Raw genomic sequence first — 24,159 nt, 5'->3', positions numbered from 1 at the left:
AGACACAGAATTCGAAGCAGGCTCCAGGTTCTGAGCTGTTAGCACAGAGCCTGACACAGGGCTTGAACTCATGAACTACAAGATCAAGACCTGAGCTGAAGTCGAACACCTAACCGACTGAGCCACCCAGGTGCCCGGCTCACCAACTCTTTAAAGACCAGCATTGCACTCTACCACCTTGATGTACACACTCCCTCAGATTCTCCGCACCTCACTTGCCTGCTGAGCCCCACCACCCACCGCATCTTGGACTCAGATGAATGGTCACACCACAGGGCATGGGGCCCAAATTTCTCAGTGGGATGAAAGGCTCGGGTGACCCAGCCTGCAGTGCAGAGGCGTTACCATCCCACATAGAGGATTTTGACTAGTGGGGCACCTGAGCCTGGAGGAACCAAAAAATACGGCTTTCTCCCTTCCTTTTGTTGAACTTGTGCTGGGTGCTATGTTCTGAGCATCCTCTCCAGAGATGTCCCCTGGGCCTTCCGGGCTCACTGGGGCTCTTGGCAAAGTGGTGGGCGGCTCAGGGTTGCCCACCGTGCATATCCTCTCTGCCATCTCTCGACCCTTTACTTTCATTCTCTGAGGTTGTGCTTAGCTGCTGTCTGTTTTCTAGAGGGTGCAGCCTAAGCGGATCTGACTTCCCTTTGCCTCCCCAGTGCCTGCCGAGAACAAACCTCTATCTTTAGTGCCCAGAAAATAAGCATTGACTTCAATAATGAACCAGTAACTGTCCAGATGCCTGAAGAGTGAATGAGGAGACTTGTGTTATCCCTGGGTTTCCACAGGGTAAGCTCTGCATTTCTGTAGAGCCTTAGTGTCTGCTTCGAACACTGAAGGAAAGAAAGGAAGAAAAGAGAGGAAGGGAGGATGCGTGATAATCTGGAAGAGAAGCTGCCTCTCAATTCCACTCTGTTCCAAGGGTCTTGTTTGCTGAGTTCCATTTTGGACCAACACACTGCTAGTCCAGCAAAACCAGAATCACTCATGAGAACGGGGAACATCTCTGACACAATGGATGCTGGATTATTTTTAATTTGGACAAATGTCAAAAGCATTAGCAGCTCAGTGCCAAAGCCCCCAACCTCCTGCGAACCTTTAATTAGCCATCAGTCTGCAAACCCTTCCTGGGAAGCTGAGTCTTCACGGGGGACACGTCACACTCGGTGGCTGTCTGTTCTCTGGAGTAGAAGCCACTGGGAGGATCACAGGGGGGCAGCTGGTTGGGGCCAGAGACGCCGCCTGCCTTCCCTTCCGGGTGATCCTGGTGTGACCCTTCCCTCCAACACCCCAGTGCCCTTTGCATAAAGGGAAGCCCTGTGTTCTAACCTTCGTCAGACTATTGCTGATGGGGGACAGTGACTCCCCACAAACTGGCCTGGGGAGCGTGCTCATCACTGCCGCAGAATTTAGCCCGATGGGATTCCAGCTTATCTGAACTAAGGGGTCAGCCCTCTGTGCCTGCATTCCTGCTCCCCTGCCTGGAACAGCAAAGCCCAACAGCCACACAGGCCCCGTGGCAAGCAGGGCTCCAGCTCCTGGGAGACGGGACACCAGGCTCAGAGACCACACTCCCGTCGTCCTGAAGCAAACACTGTGGCCCTGCCCGCACGTGCGACCCGCTCATGGTGGGTCCGTCGAGGGCCGCCTGTGGCCAGCATTTCTGGAAGTTCTCTAACTGATGGGAGCAGGGGGCAGGGACACAAGTGCTCTGCTCTGAGACCGCCGGCTATCCCCAGAGGCTCCCGGAGACTTTGTGAAAACACGCAGGGAGGTTTGTCAAGTATGGCCGGCCTCCGCTGTGTCCTCGAGAGGTCTGCCCCGGCTGGCCAAGTCCTCTCTTCTTCTTCACAAGCGCTTTTGACTCTTGCAAATTCCTCTCCTTATCTCCTGATCAGAAAGAATCCCTCCTGAATTGTCTCCAGGGACTCTGTCCACCTGAACCGTCTTTTGAAGAGATTTGTGCAAAGGCACCGATACAGTCACTGGAGACAGGCCTGACATTCGGTCAGAGACTGCGTTCCTTCCAGCACCCACTCTCCACTCAGCCCACGGCCAAGGCTACCCGACCTGCACCTCGTGGTGAATCACAGGACTCAGGCCCTCCCCTTAGAAGCTGCAAGACTAACCTTGTACTCTTTGTGGTTCCCAGAGCTGATGACTTACCGCAGCAGCTTCACTTCCAAAGGCTGTGACTTCACACGCAGGGGACTTGTCTGCATCTCACTGTCTTTGTTTGACAGCCCAGCAAATACGTCCGGGGAGCAGACTGTGCCCCGGGACCTGTGGGGATGATAGGGAGGCAGAGACTTGAGCCGTATCTTCATGGTGCTCACAGCCTGGTGACATGTCTCTATGTGGTGGGCCATGCATAGGAGAAATGAAAATATTCTTTTTTTCTTAACTTTTAAAATATTTATTTATTTTTGAGAGAGAGAGTGTGTACACGAGAGCAGGGGAGGGACAGAGAGAGGGAGACACAGAATCCGAAGCAGGTTCCAGGTTCTGAGCTGTCAGCACAGAGTCCAATGTGGGGCTTAAACTCACGAACAGTGAGATTACGACCCGAGCCAAAGTCAAACCCTTAACTGACTGAGCCCCCCAGGAGTCCCGGGGAAATGAAAATATTCTACAGTAACTCATCTGATGTAAGCAATAATTTTCTTGAGGAACTGGACTCTCTGGCCTGTCACATAAGAATACTCCATTTTTAAATCAAGGTATAATCACTGAAAGTCTAAAATAATTTCATATTACAGAAGAATATTCTAGCATCTCCTCAGAGAGCATCTTATGCAGGAGAGGGTGTTCCAATCAAGTCAAAGACTTCTGTTTTATCTGTATGTTGAGTCAAAAGAGCTTTGGACCTGAGACCTCACATTCAGTTTGGGAGACAGAGGCACAGACAGGGCAAGTGGCCACATCAGGCTACCTATCCACCCACAGAAAAATGAGAATTTATACATAAATCTGACATCGGGTTAATACCTTTACTCTGGATCCAGTAGACATATTACTATAACATTTTTTGGGAAATACATATTTAGAAAATTTGTTTCATATTATTGGACTTTTATAACTAATTATATAAAAGTTTAAAGGAAAAAACACATGGTGGGGTGCCCAGGGGGCTCAGTCAGTTAAGCGTCCCACTTTGGCTCAGGTCATGATCTTGAGGTTCGTAGGTTTGAGCCCTGCACTGGGCTCTGTGCTGACAGCTCAGAGCCCGGAGCTGCTTCAGAGTCTGTGTCTCCCTCTGTCTCTGCTCCTCCCCAGCTAACACTCTGTCTCTCTCTGTCTCTGTCTCTCTCAAAGATAAATAAAAGTTCAAGAATTTTTTTTAAAAAAAGGAAGAAAAAACACATGAGAGGAGAGTGTGCTGTGAAGGGTTTACCAAGTGGAGCTGGGCATCTTGCGCGCCCACCTCTGCGGGGACCAGACGGCAGACTCTCATGCCGTCAGGAGTCCCATGGGGTCGCTCGAGAGGATGTGACATCTGTGGGCTGGAAGATGGCAGTGGTGTTGCCGAGCGTCATTCATTTCAGCCAGAACCACAATTACCTGCGGAGGCAAGGAGGCAAGAGTGAGCACGCAGCCCTCACGAAGGGTCAGTAGTCAGATCACGAGTCTCCAGATGGGACATAAGTGTCTGGACCTCTGTGTAGCTGAGGACAAGGCTTTCCGAGCACAGTGGCTACTGCAGTGACCGGTGCCTCCTCAGGCATTTCTCTGATTTGCATAATGTCCTGACTTCCTTTATAGACTTGAAATATTTGTATATCTGTGCTTTACTATGTATCCGAAGCCCTTAGTGCAATAGTTGTATTTTGTGCCTCATGAGTTCCTGACTCCTGGGAAGTAACGGCTGTTTCTTCACCTGGGCTATCGGGTTGACCCTCCTAGTGCTTAGCATGACCCACATGATTGTCCTGGACTCAGGGTGGGATTCGGGTTCTGCACTAAACAGCAGTTGAATCATCCTCCAACTCATCAAGGGCGACCCCCCAGCCTCCCTATCACATCCCACCCGTTTTCCCCTCCCCCCACAACCTTCAGCATTTTTGGGCAGCTGGCTATCCAGATCCTGTGATTCAGTGATAAACCAACCACCATTGGAAGCGATTCATTTTATTGTTGATTTTCTGCAGTGAGAGAACAGGCTGGGGAAGCCAACGCCTTCTAAAGCCATCGTGCAAGTGACCCAGGACTGTCATTCAAAAATCATTTTGGGAAAAGGAGGCAGGTTGCTGTTCTGGAAGGAGGTGTGAGTGACCCTGGGTGGACGCCATGGGAGGAAAGTGGACAAGAAGTCTGTCTCTTGTTCTCTTTTTTCCTCCTCTGTAACCATGGCAGTTGCCATGGAAACACACCCTTGTGATAGTTCCTTTTGACTCACAGCTGTTGAAATCGCTAACATAGAAATGAAGGGTGGATTTTTTTTAAGTATATATGTGCATACGTGCGCGCGTGTGTGTGCTTAACAAAAAAGAATCTCTCCTGTTATAACCATTCTCCTGCTTCCGGTAGACCCTCTCGTTCATGAGGAGCAGGAAGCAGAGAAAGAAAGAAATGGGAGAAAAAAGTCATTTACTGGCCACCTGCTTGAAGCCCGGCACTATCAGATGCTTAGAAATCAGTTTCTAAGTTAATCCCCCAATTTTAAAAAATGTTTTTATTTATTTATTTTGAAAGAGAGAGGGTGTGAATAGGAAAGGGCAGAGAGAGAGGGAGTGAGAGAGCATCCCAAGCAGGCTCCACACTGCCAGCCCAGAGCCTGACGCAGGGCTTGATCCCATGAACTGTGAGATCATGACCTGAGCCAAAATCAAGAGTCAAGCGCATCAGTCCCCTAATTTGATGTACAACCACGCTCTCCATCTCACAGATGAGGAGACGGAGCTTCAAAGAAATGAAGTGGACAGTCTAGACTCTTGCAGTTAGTAACCAGCTGACCTGAAGCTGACACTTTGTCTGCCACTGAATGGAACATTCATATATCCAATATCACTGCTACTTCATGGTCTCTAGGACGTGTCAAATCCTCCTTGAACTCTCTAAATATGGGGACCTGCAACGTTTCTGGTAGAATAAAGAACTTGGCCTTGCCTAAAGATGAGCTTTGCCTTTGGCTTCTGGGAGGTTATGTTTGTTGTATTTGATAGGCCTGTCATTGTTTCCGGCAGAGCCTGGCCTGCCCTCAGGCCAGACTTTACCTGATACTCTTAGGATGGGAGCTAGACGTCCAAGAAAAAGGACCGTGAGATTGAGGGTAGGGCTTTGGATCACGAAGTTTCAGGAGACGCGGAAGCTGAGATCAGCCTTGTGGGTAGTCAGTCATTCATGTGTACTTAATGGAGGTCCAGCAAGTCTGAACCGTGGGGCTGCCTCTCTGGTTGAGAGTTCTCCCTATGGACCATCATGCATCCATGTTGGGGGTAACATGTCCTGAATCCATGGGAAACTTTGCTTTTGAACCCTTCTCAGATTCTGCCTTCTGCATTTCTTCCTTTGGTTCCTTTTCCTTTAACAAACCATAACTGTGAGTATAACAGCTATTGATCTGTGAGATCTGTGAGTTCTCCTAGTGAATTGTCAAAACGTGGGGCAATTTGGGAACCCCAACCTCGCAGTCCATGTCAGAAGTAAGGGAGTTCTTGAAAACAGCTCTTCCTGTTAGCCAAACTGTTCATATTTCCTTAACTACCACCACCACCCCATTTTAAAAACATTGGTGTCCTAGACGGTTTCTCACTCAAGAAAGCAAATCGTGCAGGAAACTTCGTACCAGGCGCTGGAGGTATAATGGCAGGGGAGAAGCAGCAGGGGAGAGAGCAGAGCTGCAGGGCACTGAACACACAGCTGAGAAATCCCTGTCGTGTCTTGCCACCTGGCTTGTGTCAGTGGAAGACTCGTTTCATAGATCACTCTACTCTCCTTAGGGTCTGTGGCCAAATGAATTTCTCACGTGTGAGGACCAAGACGGCAAACCACCAAGGATGACAAAACGTTCTCTTTGATCGAACATCGGGTATCTTCTATCCATGTTCAAATCTGAATATCACCTTGTGTGAGTTTGAAATCCCTTTTATTTGTTCATCATTCCTTAAAAATTCACCAGGGATAATATGATGGGCGTCTTACTCTCTGCCTTCCCGGAATCCATCGCGTTTGGATAGACATGGGAATACGGTGTGCCGACCCCGATAGACAGGGGAGGAGGAGGGAAGGGTGGCCTGAGTCAGACTGGGGTGGGTTGGTGGGTGTGGGAGGCTTCCGGAAGGGTCTACCTCGTCTCAGCATCTTAAAGACCATGTAGGAGCCTGTCAGATCAACAGAGACGTAATACTGTATATAGGATGTCAAAATCAATGTGCAAATCATGGTGGCACATATTTTGGCTGGACTGGCACATGGGTGGGGACTGAGCGATGCAAAACTTAAAGTCCATCTTAAGTTATCTGGCATCTGTGGTGCCCAACCTCAGGAGAGAAATTCTATGGAAAGAATGTGACCACGTGCATCAGACAAAGCTGAGATGTGGCTGTTCCTCAAATTTCCTGCCTGGAGCAATTTTCCAACCAGGAAGTACTCTTGAGTCACACGGGTTTACCATGTTTTCACTCTGTGAAAGGTTTCTGTTTGTTAGTTTCAAGCAAATAAAACCTGGTTCTCCCCAAATGATCTGTTATTATCTGTCTTCCATTTACTGGTCCAGTGAACACTGATTAAAATGACCAAACAGTATGACTTCGTTTCAGGGCTTTAACGAGCACGGGGTGGGAGGAGGGAGGTGCGGGGGAGGGGTCTTGAAACTGCTCCAACTTTCAGGTTTGATGTGATAATCTTTGCGACTTCTGGATCCATCTGTGCATTTAAGGAAAACGTGGTACTTTTGGACCTAAAGTGAAGCTAAAAATATACAATAAGTAGAAGGTTTGGTGATTAATTACAGGCACCAATTGGAAGCAGGTCTTAGAGAATAACAGGTTCATACTGGGGCATCAAGGTGGCTCCGTTGGTTGGGCGTCCAAGTTCGGTTCAGGTCTTGAGCTCACGGTTCGTGGGTTTGAGTCCCGTGTCGGGCTCTGTGCTGATAGCTAGCTCAGAGCCTGGAGCCTGTCTTCAGATTCTGTGTCTCCCTCTCTCACTGACCCTCTCTTGCTCCTGCTGTATATCTCTCTCTCAAAAATAATTAACACATTAAAAATTTAAAAAAAAGAACAGGTTCATACTTCTTTTCAACCCAAGTGTCCATTTTTCTCGGGGGAGGAGGAGAGGCCCAATTCTTGGTTTTCTAATTAGCAGTGCAGTGACAGAAATGCAAAGCCTACTAAAAGCAAAAGCATTCTGTTAGATTCTGTAAGAAAGGGGCAGGGAAGAGAGAAGTTTATTGGACTCTAGAGGGGAAGAAAGATGAACATGGATAGATGTAATTAAAGATACACTCGTACGGGGGCACCCGGGGGGCTCAGTCAGGCAAGGTCATGATCTCAAGGCTCCTGAGCTTGAGCCCTGCTGACAGCTCAGAGCCTGGAGCCTGCTTCGGATTCTGTCTCCCTTTCTCTCTGCCCCGCCCCTGCTCACACTGTGTCTCTGTCTCTCTCTCTCTCATATATGAATAAACATTGATTTTTTAATGCTTTTTATTTATTTTTAAGAGAGAGAGAGTGCGATCAGGAGAGGGTCAGAGTGAGAGGGAGACACAGAATCTGAGGCAGGCTCCAGGCTCTGAGCTAGCTGTCAGCACAGAGCCCGACGCGGGGCTCAAACCCACGGACTGTGAGATCATAACCGGAGCCGAAGCCGGACGCTTAACCGACTGAGCCACCCAGGCACCCCATTTTTTTTAATTATAAAAAGATATCCACATGTAAATGCCTTTATAAAAGTTGTTTGTGATAAATTCTGTGTCTGTTACGTGGGTTAAATTGCTGAGTACAGAAAAAATGGATTCTATTCTGTCTGGGGGGCTCACAAGGTGCCGTCTGGGGGATGAATCCTGAAGGGGAAAGGGAAATGTCGAGTGGTAGGGTGCGAGAGGAGAATTTCCACCTGTGCCTTTCTCCACCGGGCTCCTCAGAGGTGTGGTAGGTGCTGAGTCCATACTTCAAAGCCAGAGGTTAGGATGGGCAGTTCACTAGATAACGAACAGGCAGATGAAGAAGCAGAGAATTCCTGATTTGGTTAGAATTGACCACTTGTGGCAAGAGCAAAAATACTTGTTAAGTGATTTGACCAATTCATACCACGTGTGTGCAGTGGTCAGGTGACGTTTGAAAGAGAAGAGGGGTGACACCGAGGGGCCCCTGCTACAATGGCATGGTTGTTCTCAGGCTCTTTCCATCATTTACTCTTCTCCCTCGCCCTCTGAGCTGGACATCCAGGTCTCCGCTTCCCAGGTGAGAAGCCGGGGCGCAGGACGGCCACCGTTACCCCCGCGCCTGCCTGATGTGCACTGTCAGGCTTCAGTTCCTGGTGGAAGGTGGGGTTCAGAGGTGGCGGGGGTGGTATTCCAGTGGAGTGACGGCTGTCTCTCAACAGCTTAGGCACCCCAGGCACCTGATGCTGGAGGAAAGCATGTTTCTTTCTGCTCTCTCCCCTAGTGTCCATGATCCCTGGCTCACGACTGCTTTTTAGAAGGAGTCAGCCTGGGGTGAGCACGTGGGGGCTCTGATAGCAACAGGACTTCACTTTGACTCTTAGGTAAATCAGGACAGCCAGTGGAGCAGAAAAGGAGCCAAGGAACCTGTTCCCCACCTCGCAGGGATGTGGGGAGCATGTGAGGTCCTGGAGGTCTAAATGCGGAGAGCCTTGTAATCTGTAGATGGCTGCCCCGGACCCCGGTGTGATTTCCTATCTAAGCCGCCCTCCCATCCATGAACAAACACTGAAGCAGTGAGAACGAAAATTGGGGACCAGCGGTGACAACGCAGAGGTGCCCAGAGAGGCCTCCTATGGAGGACACATGCCTTGAGTCATTTCTAGACTGGGGACCTCCCATCCCTGCTTTCCCTACAAGCCTTCTGTGTGGTGGGTGACCGCTCCAAGATCAATACCAGAGGAGCCTCACTGTCACCGCAGCATGGACGGGGAGCTTAATGACAAAGTATCAAGCATTGGTTAGGGCGCTGGGCCAGGGACTCATGCATTTGACCACATATTAGAATCATCTGGGGGTCTCAGAGGTCCCCACTAGTGGTAGAGGCTGGGCCGGCCCCAGTCTGCATGGGGGGCAGGCTTACATTTCATACAGGGCCCCCGGTGGTCCTGGGTCACACTGGAGGACCTCGCTTGGGTTTTAACACCCCCAAGCTTCCAACACCTCCGCACGCTCTGCACCTCCGCACGCCCTGCACTGGTTGGCATTTCCCTGGGCGGCGCCAGAGCCTGACTGTCACCAGGGGTAATGTCGGAGCTGACTGATGAGTCTTGTAGTTCCAAGTCGCACGCTGATTTCTCACTCATGGGGAAAGCAGATCAGTGTATTTGGCATTTTGAAGGCAGTGATAGCTGAAGGATCCAAGTGCCTTTGCTAATTGCTAATATGTGCCGAAGGGGTTTGGTGACAGGAGTCTCTCAACATATAGACTTGCAGGTGGTAACCCATCCTTGTCTGCGACAAGAAGTCAAAAAAGGAAACGCTGACATAGCCACTTCTTGCTGATACAGATGGACTTGTAAACAGATAACATATACTGATTAAGAAGAAAACCATGGACGTAGCCAATTCTTACAAAGATTGATAATGTATATTGATAAATAAGATACATCAATATAGATTTGATATATAATATATATTGATATTGATATATATGTATGTAAATATGAGAAAAAGAGAGAGACCCACACAATAAATGAGAACATTCCATAGCAGCCAAGAAGAAAACAGAGAGGGGTCCAAATGCAAGACAGCCTCAGGATTTAGGACTGGAGAAGCAGTAAACCCACGGTGGGGGCAGGTGTTAGAGCAGGCGTGAGGATGCCTGAGTTAAAGGCAAAGCTCAGCAGGGAGCCTTAGGTGGCCCGGAGATGGAGGTTGAGGATAAAACCCCGGGCAATGCGATAACTTGCGGCAGGAAGCTTGGCTGGGTGAGGCGGCATCTAAAGAGCAAGGCTTTAGCCTTCATATGCCTTCTTGGTGAAAAATCCCATGAGGAAAGTGACTTAGAACAAGCTGCATTCATTCTAGGAGCTCAGGGATTTTCATAAAGGTGCATGAACTATCTCGCTACAATTCTTTGGCTCCTATTAGCATGATTATTTAAAAATCTGGGAACTTGTATTTAAAGACTTCTCATGCATTGATTCAAGAAATATTTACTGAGTCCAAGTCATGCATAAGTCACTAAACATGCAATGAAATTTAAAAAGGCATGGTGTTTCCATCTTGGTGCCTATTATCCCATAGGTGAGCAGACATCAACCAAGCAATCCTCTGAGTGGTGAAATGACAACCCAGTTCTGGGGGAGGAGGTGGCTCTGTGTGACCATGACAATGTGTCATAGAAATCTCACCTAGCTTAGGCAGTTGGAGACAATGTCTGCCAGATGCCAACCATGTGTGGAGATCTCAGCAGGCAAAGAGAATGAAAACAGAAGTGAAGTTGGCTTTCTCATTTGGGTGGCAATATTTGTCCTCCCAATGACCTACAAGGTGGCTGGTGTTACTCTCAGGGTAGAGAAGGAAGCTGAGGCCAAGCCTCCCAACAATACGGTGTGGAAAATAGCAAGTGACTGCTTCCGATTCCAGGACTGGGCCAGCTAGTGGTGGCAAGAAAGGCCTCTGTTTCACCCCCAGCTCTGTAGGGAAACACAGATCTCAAAATGTGGGGACATAAGTTCCTTTCTGTTACTTCAGGCCACAGGATCAGGAGGTAGCAAACTGGGTCACACTCTAGTCTTGTGAGTGTAAGTCTCTATCTTTAACACCTCACCGCTATTCACGTGAGAAAAAATACGGGTCCTCACTGGGAGAGACTTTAAAGACAATCCAAGTTCCTCATGCTGTATGCAAAAATTTAGAAAGAGGGCACCTGGGTGGCTCAGTCAGGTGAAGCATCCGACTTCAGCTCAGGTCATGATCTCATGGTTGTGAGTTTGAGCCCCGCCTCAGGCTCTAAGCTGACAGCTTGGATCCTGCAGCCTGTGTCTCCCTCTCTCTCTGCCCCTTTCCTGCTTGTGCTCTGTCTCCCCCCACTCTCAAAAAATAAATTAGCATTAAAAAAATTAGAAAGGAGAGTTGGCCCCAGTCATGGATGGAGTTTGGGGCAGAAGCAGGACAGTCCCCTAACTCAGGGTCCTTTGTGGCCAAGTGCACTGGCCTGGAGCCCCACCGGCAGCCCAGCCTCCTCCGCTCCCACCGGGAGCTGACTGCGCCGCAAAGTGGCCCTTACTCTTCCCCAGTGTGGGCTCCCTGGAGATCGCCTGGAGGACTTTCAGTGAAAGGCCTGTTGGGCGCCACCCCCAGGGTTTCTGATTCAGCTGGTCTGGGTCGGGATGAAGGTTCCCAGGGATTCTCAGCGAGGCCAACACTTCTGGCCCTGGGGCCACACTCGGAACCCACCTGAACTAGATCACTTTCCTGTTAGGAACATGGCCCACATTCTGAGACCCGCAGACACGGAAGTGCCTTGAACCATCTGAGGCTCGGTGGACATGACCAGGCTTGTGGGAGCCCCGTCCCTGTTCTCTCTGTTCACTGTTCTCTCTCCTCCGGGCTTGGTCCAGGCTAGCCCACTCTTGCATGCAGAGCCCCGCGTCCCCCTCCCCCCTCGGGCGGGACCGGAGCTCAGCGAGCTGGCCTCACTGCCGCCTTCGCATCACAGGGACCAGCTTGCAGACCGCGCGCCTCGTCCACCTCTGGGTCCCCACGCGGGGGCTCTGGGGGCCTCGCACAGACCGAGGCTTCGACGCGCACGTGCGGAATAAGTGTTAAACTTTGAATTTAGCCACATAGGGTCACGTTCTCTACTCCTATAGGCTCATGAGGCAGTCTGAGCAGGAATATTTACCGCTTATTTTTAACAAACTTTTTAAAATATTTATTTATTTTTTATTTAATAGTTTGTTGTCAAATTGGTTTCTATATAACGCCCAGTGCTTCTCCCCACAAGTGACCGCCTCCATGACCATCACCCCCTCCCCTCCATCCCCCTCCCTCTTCGGTCCATGGTTCGTTCTCAGTATTCAATAGTCTCTCATGTCCCTCACTCTCCCCAGCTCTCTTTCCCCCTTCCTCTCCCCATGGTTCTCTGTTAGGTTTCTCCTTTTAGACCTATGAGTGCAAACTTATGGTATCTGTCCTTCTCTGCCTGACTTATTTTGCTTAGCATGACACTTTTGAGACAGAGAAGGACAGAGCATGAGTCAGGGAGGGGCAGAGAGAGAGCAAGAAACAGAATCGGAAGCAGGCTCCAGGCTCTGAGCTGTCAGCACAGAGCCTGACGTGGGGCTCGAACCCTCAAACCGTGAGATCGTGACTAGAGCTGAAGTTGGAGGCTTAACTGACTGAGCCACCCAGGTGCCCCCCACCCCTTATTTTTAGAAGAGGGAAAAGGAGGACAGACATACAGAGGATTGCAAACCACAGCTGTGGGGTCATGCACCTCTGCAACAGACAGCTGGCATCATCGAATATGACACGGAGGACAGTTTACAAAGGAAAAGTTGACAATGATGCGGCAGTGTTTAGGGAAAGCAAGATGAAGCCTGGAGTGGACCCTGGAACCTAGAGAGGGGGCCATGTGGAAAAGGCCCATGAGAAGCTCTGTGGTCTTGGTAGACGAAGTTTGGGGGAACCTAGGATCTGCCAGGAAAGGAGGGAAATATATGCCTCCCCACACCTCACCCCACCCCACCCCCAGCCTTCAACCCCCCCGCCCAACGACCTCCCAGTTGCCACACTCAGCCGGAAGGCAAAAGGTGAAGGCGCCCATCTCGGGGTCGTCAGGGCAGAGCTGGGAGGGCGGAGCAGGGAGAGCGGAGGGCGGGTCTAGACGGCCCCCGGAGGGCGTCTCAGGCATGCATTTCAGCCTCTGGTTTCTGTTCATCTCCTCCCCATCCCGCTGCTTCTACAGATTCATAAATCTCCCCGTTACAAATGTCGACTCCACGGAATGTAGATGGTTTATTGATAAAGGCAGGGCAGTTTAATTAAATTTTAGACGGAGTTGTTTTAGAAAAAGGCTCATTTTAGAATTCACACTTTCAAACAAACTTTCTGCTTTATGGGCGCTAGTTTCTTTAAAAAAAAAGTCAACAAATGATAACACTGAAAATGCTTCACGCTAGCTTATTACAGCCTGCCTCACCGAGCAGACTGTGCGTTTATCCTCCGTGGTAGGACTTCACATGCTCTGGGATAATGATGGAAAAATGAAATGAATTTCAACAAATACTCAAGGATGTAGTTTCAAAAGACTGGTGGAATTCTTAGTACAATAATCTTTTTTTTTCTAAGTCATGTTTATTTTATGAGTCTGAAACAACTGATTCCAATAAGTCTTTGGGCTATAGAAGCAGCAAAGGAACACGATGTAATGTAGCATAGAGTAATATATGAAGCAATCATTCAAACGTAGCTTGCAGTATGTACGTCAATAAACTTGCACTGTATTGAAACCAGTGAAGTATAGGAGATATTCAAGCGGAAGATGTTTATTCAATGCATTGTAAAAAATCCATTTTTCTTCGGCTTGCCAAATGTGCCTGAGAGTTATTACTAATTTATCATGAAAAAGCGACCACCAGTGTGATCTGAGCAAGGAGAACGGGATAATTTCTCATCTTGTTCTTTGGGGCCTTAATGAGATGCCGCAGGCAGTAGATTGTAACGATCCTGGTCCAGAAGGTGGGGTCATGCCTTGACTCAATGGAGGTTCAGGTGATGCAGAGGACCCTGGCGTGGGTGTCAGAAGACCCGGATTCCACTTGCAGCTCTTCTAGGACCTGGATGTGCCACCCCGAGCCTCAGGGGTAAACTGGGAAAACTGAAATGGGAACTTGGAAGTCCCTTCCAGAGAGGGTGTTTATGGTTCTCAGGTGTGTTCACAGCCTGCGTTGTGCTCCGTAGTCCCACCTCTGGGCACACAGCCCGGGCCCCTCCTAGGGGAGAACGCTCACTCCCTGCAGGATCTGTGGACAGAAACTCCCTTCCCCGTGCCTTGAGCAGCTCCCATGATGAAGGTGTTCTGTGGAGAGTGCTGTCTTGTGAAGCCCGAAAGAGTAGCTCAAGGACAAGCCCAAGTTGGGGACCTTGAGCAAGAGTGACTGTATTAGCTTTCTCCTGCTGCCTAGCAAATGACCACAGGCTTAGTCATTGGCATTTATTATTTCTGTGTCTCAGAAATCCAGCGGTCACTAAGCTGGGACTGATGCTCCAGATCTCACGGCGCTGTACCCCAACTGTGGCCAGGCTGCTTTCTTGTCAGATGCTCCCCTGGGAAAAGATCTGCTCCCGAGGTCCCTCAGAGTTCATTTCCTAGTGGCCCCAGGACTCGTGATTGCTTACCTCTTTGAGGCCAGCCAGAGACAGTCTCTCTCTCTTCCGGTGGAGTCCAGCTCCTTTTTCCAGGGCTTTCCCTGATGAGGTCATGCCCACCACCCAGGGTAATCAAATTTGATGAAGGTCTTAACTGCTTGAGTCCTTTGTTACTTTTGGATCACTTCATCTCTGTCATATAACAGACTCTAATCACAGGAGTGATGCCCCCTCAGTAACCGAAGGTCCCTCCGCACTGGGGGACAGGAGATCACAGAGGGTGTAGAAGACACCAGTGGTCTAGAGTCTCGGGACCGTCTTAGCATTCCATATTCCAAAATAAACACTTTCTAGATTCCATTTGTGTTTCAAAATCAGATGTTCTGATTCTATGTCTTTGAAACAGCCTTCAGTGCCTCCACCCTCTGTGTGCTTCTGGTGAGACTAAGCTCTCTTGGCTCCCTACCACAGACTGTGTTGCCAATAGTTTGTCATTTCTCTTCTTGGTTTCTTCAAACCAACTGCACATTACTTAATCACAGAGACCAGGATTTGTCCACTTTTGTATTTCTGTCTAGCATGTATAACTTCTACATGGCAGATACGCAGTGATTAATGATTGATTGCTCGTATTAAAGAAGTACTCAATACGTGTATGATTCTTCGAAGTTTATAAATCACTCTCATATGCTTTATTTCAACTACTCTGTGAGGTGAATGGAGCAGAAATTAATGTATTGTTTTTCAAGGTAAGTTATTAAAAGATGGTGTAGTAGCCAAAGATAAAAATAAAATAAAATAAAATAAAAAATGTACTTTGAATTAGCCCTACTGTCAAACATGGAACATATAAGCAAAAAATGCAGACAAGAACTTTAGTTTAACTCAGAGCTGTCCTGCTTTACACTTCTTAACTATTAGTCGAATGTTACTTGGACAGTAGAATCCTACTTTCTGTTTTTTTTTTAAAGCCCCCACTGTTTCCTTAATGTTGCACAAAATGTCAGCACTTCCTTCTTCAAGAAAGAACTTGGGGGAGCAGTGCTGATAGGGTCCTGGAGAGAACCAGCTTAGGCCAGACTGTTTTCATTTGTAAATGTGTTTCTTCGGCTTTATTACCCCTGGACATATTTTAACGCGAAAATATTCAAATAGTATAGAATTGTTTAATGTGGCAGAACTAATGTCAGGAGAGAAAATAAATGTAAATCGACAGATTTCGTGAAAAAAACATAAAATGGAACAGTATCAGGGTAAATGAATCAGTGGAGATCACCGCCACCAGATTGTACAGTCACTGGTCCAAGTACACCTTTCCCTTCTCATTCCCCATTCAGTTCATGGTTCACCAAGCGTGGCCCGGGGTGCAGGGAAGCTTCCGGTGGGGGGGCGGGGGGCAAGAGGAAGGTGGCCAGTCCTCCCCAAAGGAGATTATTTGTGCTTCACTGCAATCACAGGTGAAGAGAGTGAGGTCAAGGGAAAGGGAAGCTGCATTTTGAGCCCACAGGAAGGGGAGTTCACCCTCAAGGAGGGAAGAAAGGACACCTTATCTGAAAGTTACAGGTCAACAGAGAATGTTATGGAGCTGTTTGTGTTCCCCCAAAACTCATAGGTTGAACCCCTACCATGTGATAGTATTAGGAGGTGGGGACCTTGGCAGGCAGTTAGGTGAGGCCATGAGATGGGGCCATTATGAGAGGATTACTGTCCTTATCAAAGGGACCCTGGGGAGCTCCCTTGTCCCTCTGCCCGGCGAGGATGCTAGGAGGGGCAGGAGTCTACAGCCCAGGAAGGCAGCTCCCACTGGATGTCTACCATGCTGGCATCCTGATCTTAGAGTCCCAGCCTCTGGAACTGCGAGAAGGAAACGTCTTTTATTTATAAGTGATCCAGTGTATGGTATTTTTGTTACGGCAGTCCGAGCTAAGACAGGAAGAATAGCATTCTAAGCTGAGAGCGTCCATCTACAAACAAATAGAGGTATGAGAAAGCTCAAGATATGCTGAGAAAGTCCAACAGAATTTCAAAGGCGGCCAGAGTGAGGAGGGGGAGGGGAAACTGAGGAATCAGACAGGGCCAGAACGTAAATATGGCCTCTGTTAATGCGACCTTGGGGAGCTGCCGTGTCATGGGAAGGACTAAGTAGTAGAGACAGAATCACTATCAGGAATATGTTTCCAGTAGTATGAGTCGGAGAGTATCAATCCTTAAGTAAATGATGCTGAAGAGGTCAGATTCAATGTTTTTAATGAATAAAATCCATAAAACCTGGTGGTTAACTGAATGGCTCTGGGTCACGTTTAGGAAAATGGAAGGAAAAAAAACACAATGAGTCTAAGACTTCTGACTCCAATAACTTGGTGGTTGTCAGGACTCCTGTTGTGATAAGGACACGGGAAGAAGCAGGTGACAGCATCCTGTTACAGGGCAAGATGCCGATGATGTAGCATCCTATGAAGGAAGCGATTGGCTGAAGGAAAAGGTTGTGAAATGGAAAAATCATAGTCATGAGGAAAAGGTATGGGACGTGTTCTAAAAGATTTTCGTAGTAAGACACAGTCACTGGTGTGGACAGATGCCAGAGAAAGGACCTTGACTTCCACTGTGAAGGGGAAACTTTCAGGGCCTCTCGGTGACCTTACGAGAGACTGCGTTAGGTTTGGGAGGTGGTCCGCATCCAGAAGAGAAGCACGGCCTTGTTTTTTTTTCAAGAGATGCCACTCAAGGCAACTTGATCACATTTGAAAAATACATGAGACTTTTCCTCCTGATTTTGTTCTCTACTGGGATCAGACATCAAGGGTGGAGTGCAGTGTCCACCCAGAGACAAGAAACTGGTTCAACGGGTCTGCACCTTGAAGAGCAGGTGCTCTCCTTGGCGTGGAAACACATCAGTAGGGTTAATCACTAAGCTGAATTTTAAGAGCCATGTTTGGAGAAAGGGATGCTTAAGCCCACATAGAATCTAGGAGGTGCACTCAGGGAGTGTGTTCTGTGCTAGGAGGCACTGCAACACAGAGGAGGATTTCCGACCTGGACGCCCCAGTTTGGCCATGAACTCGTTCTGTGACTTAGAGCATCTCCATGACACTAAAGTGCTTTGATTAGGTAAAATCCAAGGGCTCTCCTTGTCTTTGAGTAACATTGTCCAATAATCTACATATTTAGATCTTGACCATGTTACTGAAAGTTTTTCACGTCACGTATTTTAGACCCCAAATGTCCCTTTTATCTCCCCTATGCATCAAGTATGGATAATAGAATTGCATGCCTCCAGAAAAGTGGAGGTAATCAAGCACAATGTTCGAGGTGATTGAATTCAAATTCATGTTTTAAACAAACATTTGATGTGCAGATAAAGTGTGCCAGGCATTGAATTGCGTGCTGGTAAAAAAACATATTTGTTTCAGTAAAGGAATGTAGATGAATAGAGACAAAGCACATTGGAACAAAACCAGTTTGAATGTCTAACGTTAAGTGGGAAAAATGTCACTGGTGAATGGCCAAATAGAAAGTTATAGAAAAGTGGATAATTGTAACCTTGAATCTATCATTTCCTGGAAAGATCTCTGCTTTGGAGTCACACCTTCTCTCCGGCACGTGCTCAAAGAGACCCTGAGTGTAACTCATAGCCAGTCTGCGCCAACCATAGAAACAGATATTTGCTCCCAAATTGCTTGGCTCCAAATTCCAATGATAAATGCAGCTTTTTAAAAAAATTCGATCATAAATTGTGCCACATCATTACTTAAGAAATTAAACTGACCTTTAATGAGACATAAATGATGCTATGTGATTCCATTTTCAGGGGTGGCTTGAGAAACTCAAAGAATCCGCCACTAATCTCCCCTGGACAAACACCGCCTCCTATGCGCCTGAGCCAGGACTACAGCTGGGGAGCAAGCCTGTCCCAAGGGGAGGGGGACCATGTGTCAGACCATTACAGAGGCAACCCAGGAAAACCCTGGGCAGACTCACACCAGAGGGTGGAGAAAGACACACCTGGAAGTTCAGAGAAAATGCTCCAGAACGGGACATCCTGAGTCACACGATGTGCTCTGTGCCACGTGAGCCCTGTGCATGGATCCGAAGTTCCTGAGGCTTGTCGTCCTGGTGGCCAGCCCCTCGGTGTGCCTTTGCTTCAGCTGAAACTAATAGCGTCCATGCTAAGTCCTCTTTCCCTTTTTCCTATAAGATTCCTTAAATTTGCCGCATGCGGGCTGCAAAATTGACTTTTTGCTTCTTAGAAATTCACACAGAGAGGGGGAAAAAAAAGGAACAGTCATAAAATGTGCAGATCCATAAAATAAACAAAGCAGAGCGTTCTCTTGTCTATCCAGAAGAAGCAAATCTACAGGCAGTACTAAAATGACAAAAATGGTGTCGTGTCAGAGAAGGCTTACTGTTTTCAACAACATTCTTAAGGTAAATGCAGTGTTGAACTCTTTGTCTACTTCCTAAAGCATTTCTGAGGTTGTGGAGGAGTGAGTCAGCATTTTGGGGTAAAACAGCCCAGGAAACTCTGCACCACCCGGGTTGGAGGCAAGGCTTCCTTTGAGACCCTGAGTTGCTGAGGTCAAGAGGACCGCCCAGCTGTCTCATCATTAAATAGCCGTGTGACTGTAACCACGCTGGCAGCCTGAGTGACTCACATGGGGCGCACACATAAAATTCTGTGGGATCACTAACAGTATGTGTACGCAGACACACACGTATTTGCCAACACACACGCACAGCTCTTTTGTAAATTACAAAACGTTGTCATATGGGGGACTGATGTCTTTAAACGCAGAGACTCCCTTCTGATGCCTTGAATGTGTCTTTCCGGTGTCATGCCTCCGAGCGAGGGGAGCCCTGCGCACCTGACTTTCCCACACGCGTTTCCGCGCACTCGCCCACCATCGAGCCCCCCCCCACCTCCAGCCCACTCAGCCTGCCTCGCAGCATCTTTTCGCTGCCGTCTATCCCTGTCAGCTTGACGTCTTTCAGTTCGACAGCATTTTTAGCATTGTCTGCAAACTTGGCAACGGCACCGTGCACCCCCTCTTCCGGATTAATAAGTAAAAGAAGAAATGAGATGCTTCTTGTCAAGGAGCGTGTGGGACACTCATTTATTCTTAAACCTTTTCAGAGAAACGCGTGTTTAATGTCCGTGCCGCATTTTTTTAGCAGTCTCACGATAATTGGGATTGGAGTAATTTTAGATTTGGGTGTTTGTTAAAACATTTGCAGAGGAAAAATAAAATCACAGAGTGACAAATACCGTGTCTGAAGAGATCACAGGAACCTGTGAGACGAACTCAGGCGTCCAAAGTAATCCTTACCACCGGCTCCCGAGATTGATTGAAAAGGCAATGTTACAGAGAGAGGGAACAGAGAGAGAGGGAGGGAGAGAAGTTAAAACAAAAGGCTAAACGTCACCTGTGTGCAGGGACTGAGAGGGACCAGCCCTACATTTTCGGCATGGGGCTGGAGAACCGAGTGGAAGAAGGGAAGGTAACGGGGACTTGGCTGAAAATCTCCCCTTCCCTGGGATACCCCCCCTTCCCTAAAGGGGTCCGTGTGCTCCTAAAGGAACAGCCAGGCTTGGCCTGGCCTCTCTTTACCTCATTCCTGCCGAGTTCAAGCCCCTTGGAAACCCAGCACAGAGCGCAGTTCCCACATGCCAAGCTTGCTTACCCACCTAATTCAAGGAATTGGAATATTGGGAACTAAACCAACATTTTAAGTGCGGCTGGAGCTCCCTGGAGAGTGACTGCCTCCCCTGCGCTCCCCACCCGGGACAACCCCCAGCAGGCCCTGGGATTCAGAGCCCCAGCGGGTACCCCTGTGGTGCTCTGCTCCCTGCCCACCTTACAGCACCCGCCCGGCCACACCCATCCCAGGGGAGACTCCCAAATCCAAATGCACGAGGTCAAATGTGAGGAACAAGAATTACTGCTATTTGGGTAAATAGTCTACAGATTCAGCTACTCACAGGATCCCAGACTCTTCTGACTCCAAAAAGTCTTGGCTGTTACTCAGAATGCCACTTTAGTTAATTAGTCCTTCCAGGGCTAAGCAGCAGCCACAATGTCACTAGCTCACCAGTGTCACAACGTCACTAAGTCAGCAGTGTCACAATGTCACTAGCTCACCAGTGTCAAAATGTCACTAACTCAGCAATGTCACAATGTCACTAGCTCACCAATCGTTAATTTGTGGTTTGTTCCTGTTTCTTCTAAATTTTCTGCTCTCAGGAAATTTTTAGACAGAGATCCTTGATCTAGTTCAGGTCCTTCAGCACTGAACTTGATCGGGAATGCTTTTTGGTTGCCTGTTACCTCTTGAGCCAGAAAGTCACATGTGAGATTCTATCTTCCTCGAACACAACTTGGCGCACCATCCGTTATCCAGTTCTCTAGTAAGTGTAATTCACAGAACCCGGTGTGTTCATCTGCAAAATGGGCTTAATGTCTGCCTGATTGATTCCCCAGGGTTTTGTACCATTTTCTGCTGTGCCAACGTTATGGGTTGGTGTGACACGTCCTTTCATGGAAGTGCCTTCATACGGAACTTCCACGGGAGCGACCATGTGTATTTATCACCTAGAGCCTGCAATTATATTTTTAAAATGATATCATTGCCATGAGCATTTTATCAACAAGGGTGTGTTGAATTGGCAGGGCACAGGTGACGCGTAAATTAAAACGTGTGGCGTGATCCTTCTGCCCTCAAGATGCTTGTGGGGCAGCATCGGAGGGTATGAAGCCTGGAGCCGGATGGCCTGGGTGCAGGGGCTGGTTCTGGTGGACTCCGGGCACGGCGCCTCAGTTACCACATCTGTAGAATGGCCACAGCAACCATGACTAACCTGGGCCGTTAGGGAGATTCCACGAGCTAATGCACGTGAGCCACTGTGAAAGGGGCTGGCACGTGATCAGTCCTCGATGACCATTTCTCTTTTTTTTTAATGTTTTATTTATTTTTGATACAGAGAGAGACAGAGCATGAAGGGGGGAAGGGCAGAGAGAGAAGGAGACACAGAACCGAAAGCAGGCTCCAGGCTCTGAGCTAGCTGTCAGCACAGAGCCTGACGCGGGGCTCGAACCCACGAACGTGAGATCTGACCTGAGTTGAAGCGGGAGGCTTAACCGACTGAGCCACCCAGGCGCCCCAACCATTTCTTAAATAAAAACCAGATAATCTCATAAAGAAGGTGAATGCGTTTCGTGAAACAGCAGCCACACAAGGGGCAACTGAGTAGGTGAAGCCCTGGCAGAGAGGGTGCCCTCGATGTGACAAGGACGTGGTCTTGTGCTGGTGACTGCGACTTGACCCGGCGGGGGGCACGGGGGGTGGAGGGCGGCTCATCCTGCCGTCGCTCGGATTCAGCCTCCTTCCTCTTTAATGGCAGACTCTCTCTTGCAGTTTCTGCTCTGAAACTTGAAGTCCACGAAGCATTTGCCTGGTCTGTGTTTCTTCTAAAAGAGAATCTGCTTGAAGATAATGCTGGCACACCCGAAGGCTGCGTGTCCGCAAATATCTGGCAGTTCTATTCTGGAAAATTGACATATGTCCACACTCCACAGAGGGAGGCTGCAGGGACCTGATTGGAAATAACAGAATCTAAATGTGACCCAGGCTGTGCGAACCCCCGGGGGGGCTCGCAGCGCTCAGGGCCTCAGCACAGCGGCCGGTGGGACCCAAGATCACGGTCCTCCCCCAGGGGCATGCCTGCAGCCTCGGCCTCCGTCACCGGCAGGACTGGGGGCTCCGGCTCAGGAGGCGCCCCTGTCCAAGAAAGGGGTGACTTCTGCCCTTACTCTGGGGGGGTCAGGTAGACCCAGGTCGATGCCTCCTGTCTCATGTAATTGCTCCTCACACAAGCGCTCTCCTGATTGGAAAAGTGATGATTTTATTTCATCTTATTTTTAGAAAAAAATCACCGAGCGCTGGATGCCGAGGACAGCTGCAGTGCGTAGGACGTGGGACGCTATTTTTTCCTCTCGCCGCTTTGGGAACCAAACAGATGGGTGGCCACTCGATTATATCAGGGGCCATGGAGGGTGCTTTCCAGCTGTTGGCCACATGAGCACGTTGGCTGTGGGTAGAGGGGAGGTCTCCCTTCTGCTTGCCGCTTACCCTGCGGTCCTCGGCTTCCGTCAGTCATGCTCTGGGCTGCCGAAGGGACATCTGCCTACTTCTCTCTGAGACGTGCAGCCGTGGGTTCTCCACGGGAGAAGAATTTCCAGACACCTTTTGTAAAAGGTGCAAAGGGACTTTGCAGCCCTCAGGCCTCCCGAGCAGAATCCAGGCTTAAGGCGCACACTGGGTTTTCCCGAGAGACCGGCAGGTGACACAAAGCCAAGGTTCAGGAGAGCCTGGCCTGCAGCAGGGGCCACGGAGTCATACTTCCGTGGCCAACGGCAGCAAGGCCTGCGGAGACATCTTCTGACTAGCCATCGATATTTCTCTGCTGCCTCATCAGACGCAAGATGAAAAGAGCACTTTCTTCATTAAAAAATTTTTTTTAATGTTTATTTATTATCAAGACAGAAACAGAGCATGAGTGGGGGAGGGGCAGAGAGAGAGAGGGAGACACAGAATCTGAAGCAGGCTCCAGGCTCTGAGTTGTCAGCACAGAGCCTGACGCGGGGCTCGAACCCACAGACTGTGAGATCATGACCTGAGCCGAAGTCGGACGCTTAATCAACTGACCCTTGCAGGCACCCCTAGCTGTTAACATTAAAAAAAATTTTTTTAATGTTTATTTATTTTTGGGAGACAGAGAGTCAGAGCACAGGCAGGATAAACAGAGAGAGGGAGACACAGAATCCGACCCAGGCTCCAGGCTCTGAGCTGTCAGCACACAGCCTGATGTGGGGCTCGAACTCACGAACTGTGAGATCATGACCTGAGCTGAAGTCAAACGCTCAACCGACTGAGCCCCCCAGGCGCCCTGAGAAGACAGCTTTCTATGCATACTGGCCCGTTACAATCTGCAAAGAACTTTGCACGTGATGAATATGATTCCGTACAGTCCTGTAAACGCTGGGTCCTGGGACCCTGTTTGTTCTCCACTCTGTCTGTCCTCAGACACCGGTCCGACAGTTCCGGGCTGGTGACAGAGGGTGCCCAGTGATGAGTATCGGCAAATGTGGAGGCGACAGCCAACGGGTTGTGGTCCAAGCTGTCCCAAGCGCCCTGCCTGAGCTCCGTCTGTTATCTGTGAGACGGGGAGCATTCTCTTCCTCGGGAACCTCACAGGGTTTGGCTGGATCTGGTGCAACTATGGGAGAAACGGCCTTGGAAATGAGGACGCTTGATGCGCCTGCCTTCAGGTGATCGGCAGAATGTCTAGCAGTGATGCGCTCTCAGACAAGTTATGATTCCACATCGAGTCCTTATCGAACAATAAGCCTGGGTTCTCAGGCATTTTCCTCTCGGAAATGAGATCGCCTCACGCCACACATGCTTCGCGGCGTCCCTGAGACAAGGTCCTGAACAAAACCGCTTTAGACAGAGCTCCGCCCCCTCCAAGCTCTACGTTTTGCATCTTTTTAGCTTGCTGTACCTTCTCCATTGCAGCCACGACACCCCCAGCAGGTGGGTAACACCACTTTGATGTTGCCTTTGAGGAACCCATGCTTAAGGAGTTCGGGATTTCTCGTGGATTCTTCTGGTCACGGGGGAGGGGG

The 24,159-nt window shown here is 49.0% G+C and overlaps 1 long non-coding RNA gene across 1 annotated transcript; it reads right to left on the bottom strand.

Annotated features, from left to right (window-relative positions):
• Positions 1 to 1,028: 1,028 nt before the first annotated feature.
• Positions 1,029 to 20,541, bottom strand: LOC115289221. The gene is made up of 5 exons (XR_003907480.1): positions 20,457 to 20,541; positions 19,743 to 19,798; positions 3,425 to 3,561; positions 2,167 to 2,283; positions 1,029 to 1,890 (listed from the first exon to the last, which is right to left on the bottom strand). It is a non-coding gene; the product is annotated as an uncharacterized LOC115289221 (long non-coding RNA).
• Positions 20,542 to 24,159: the final 3,618 nt, after the last annotated feature.

Source organism: Suricata suricatta, chromosome 4, assembly GCF_006229205.1.
Source record: "Suricata suricatta isolate VVHF042 chromosome 4, meerkat_22Aug2017_6uvM2_HiC, whole genome shotgun sequence".
Classification (NCBI taxonomy): Eukaryota; Metazoa; Chordata; class Mammalia; order Carnivora; family Herpestidae; genus Suricata; species Suricata suricatta.
This window is presented reverse-complemented; position numbering and strand designations above follow the sequence as displayed.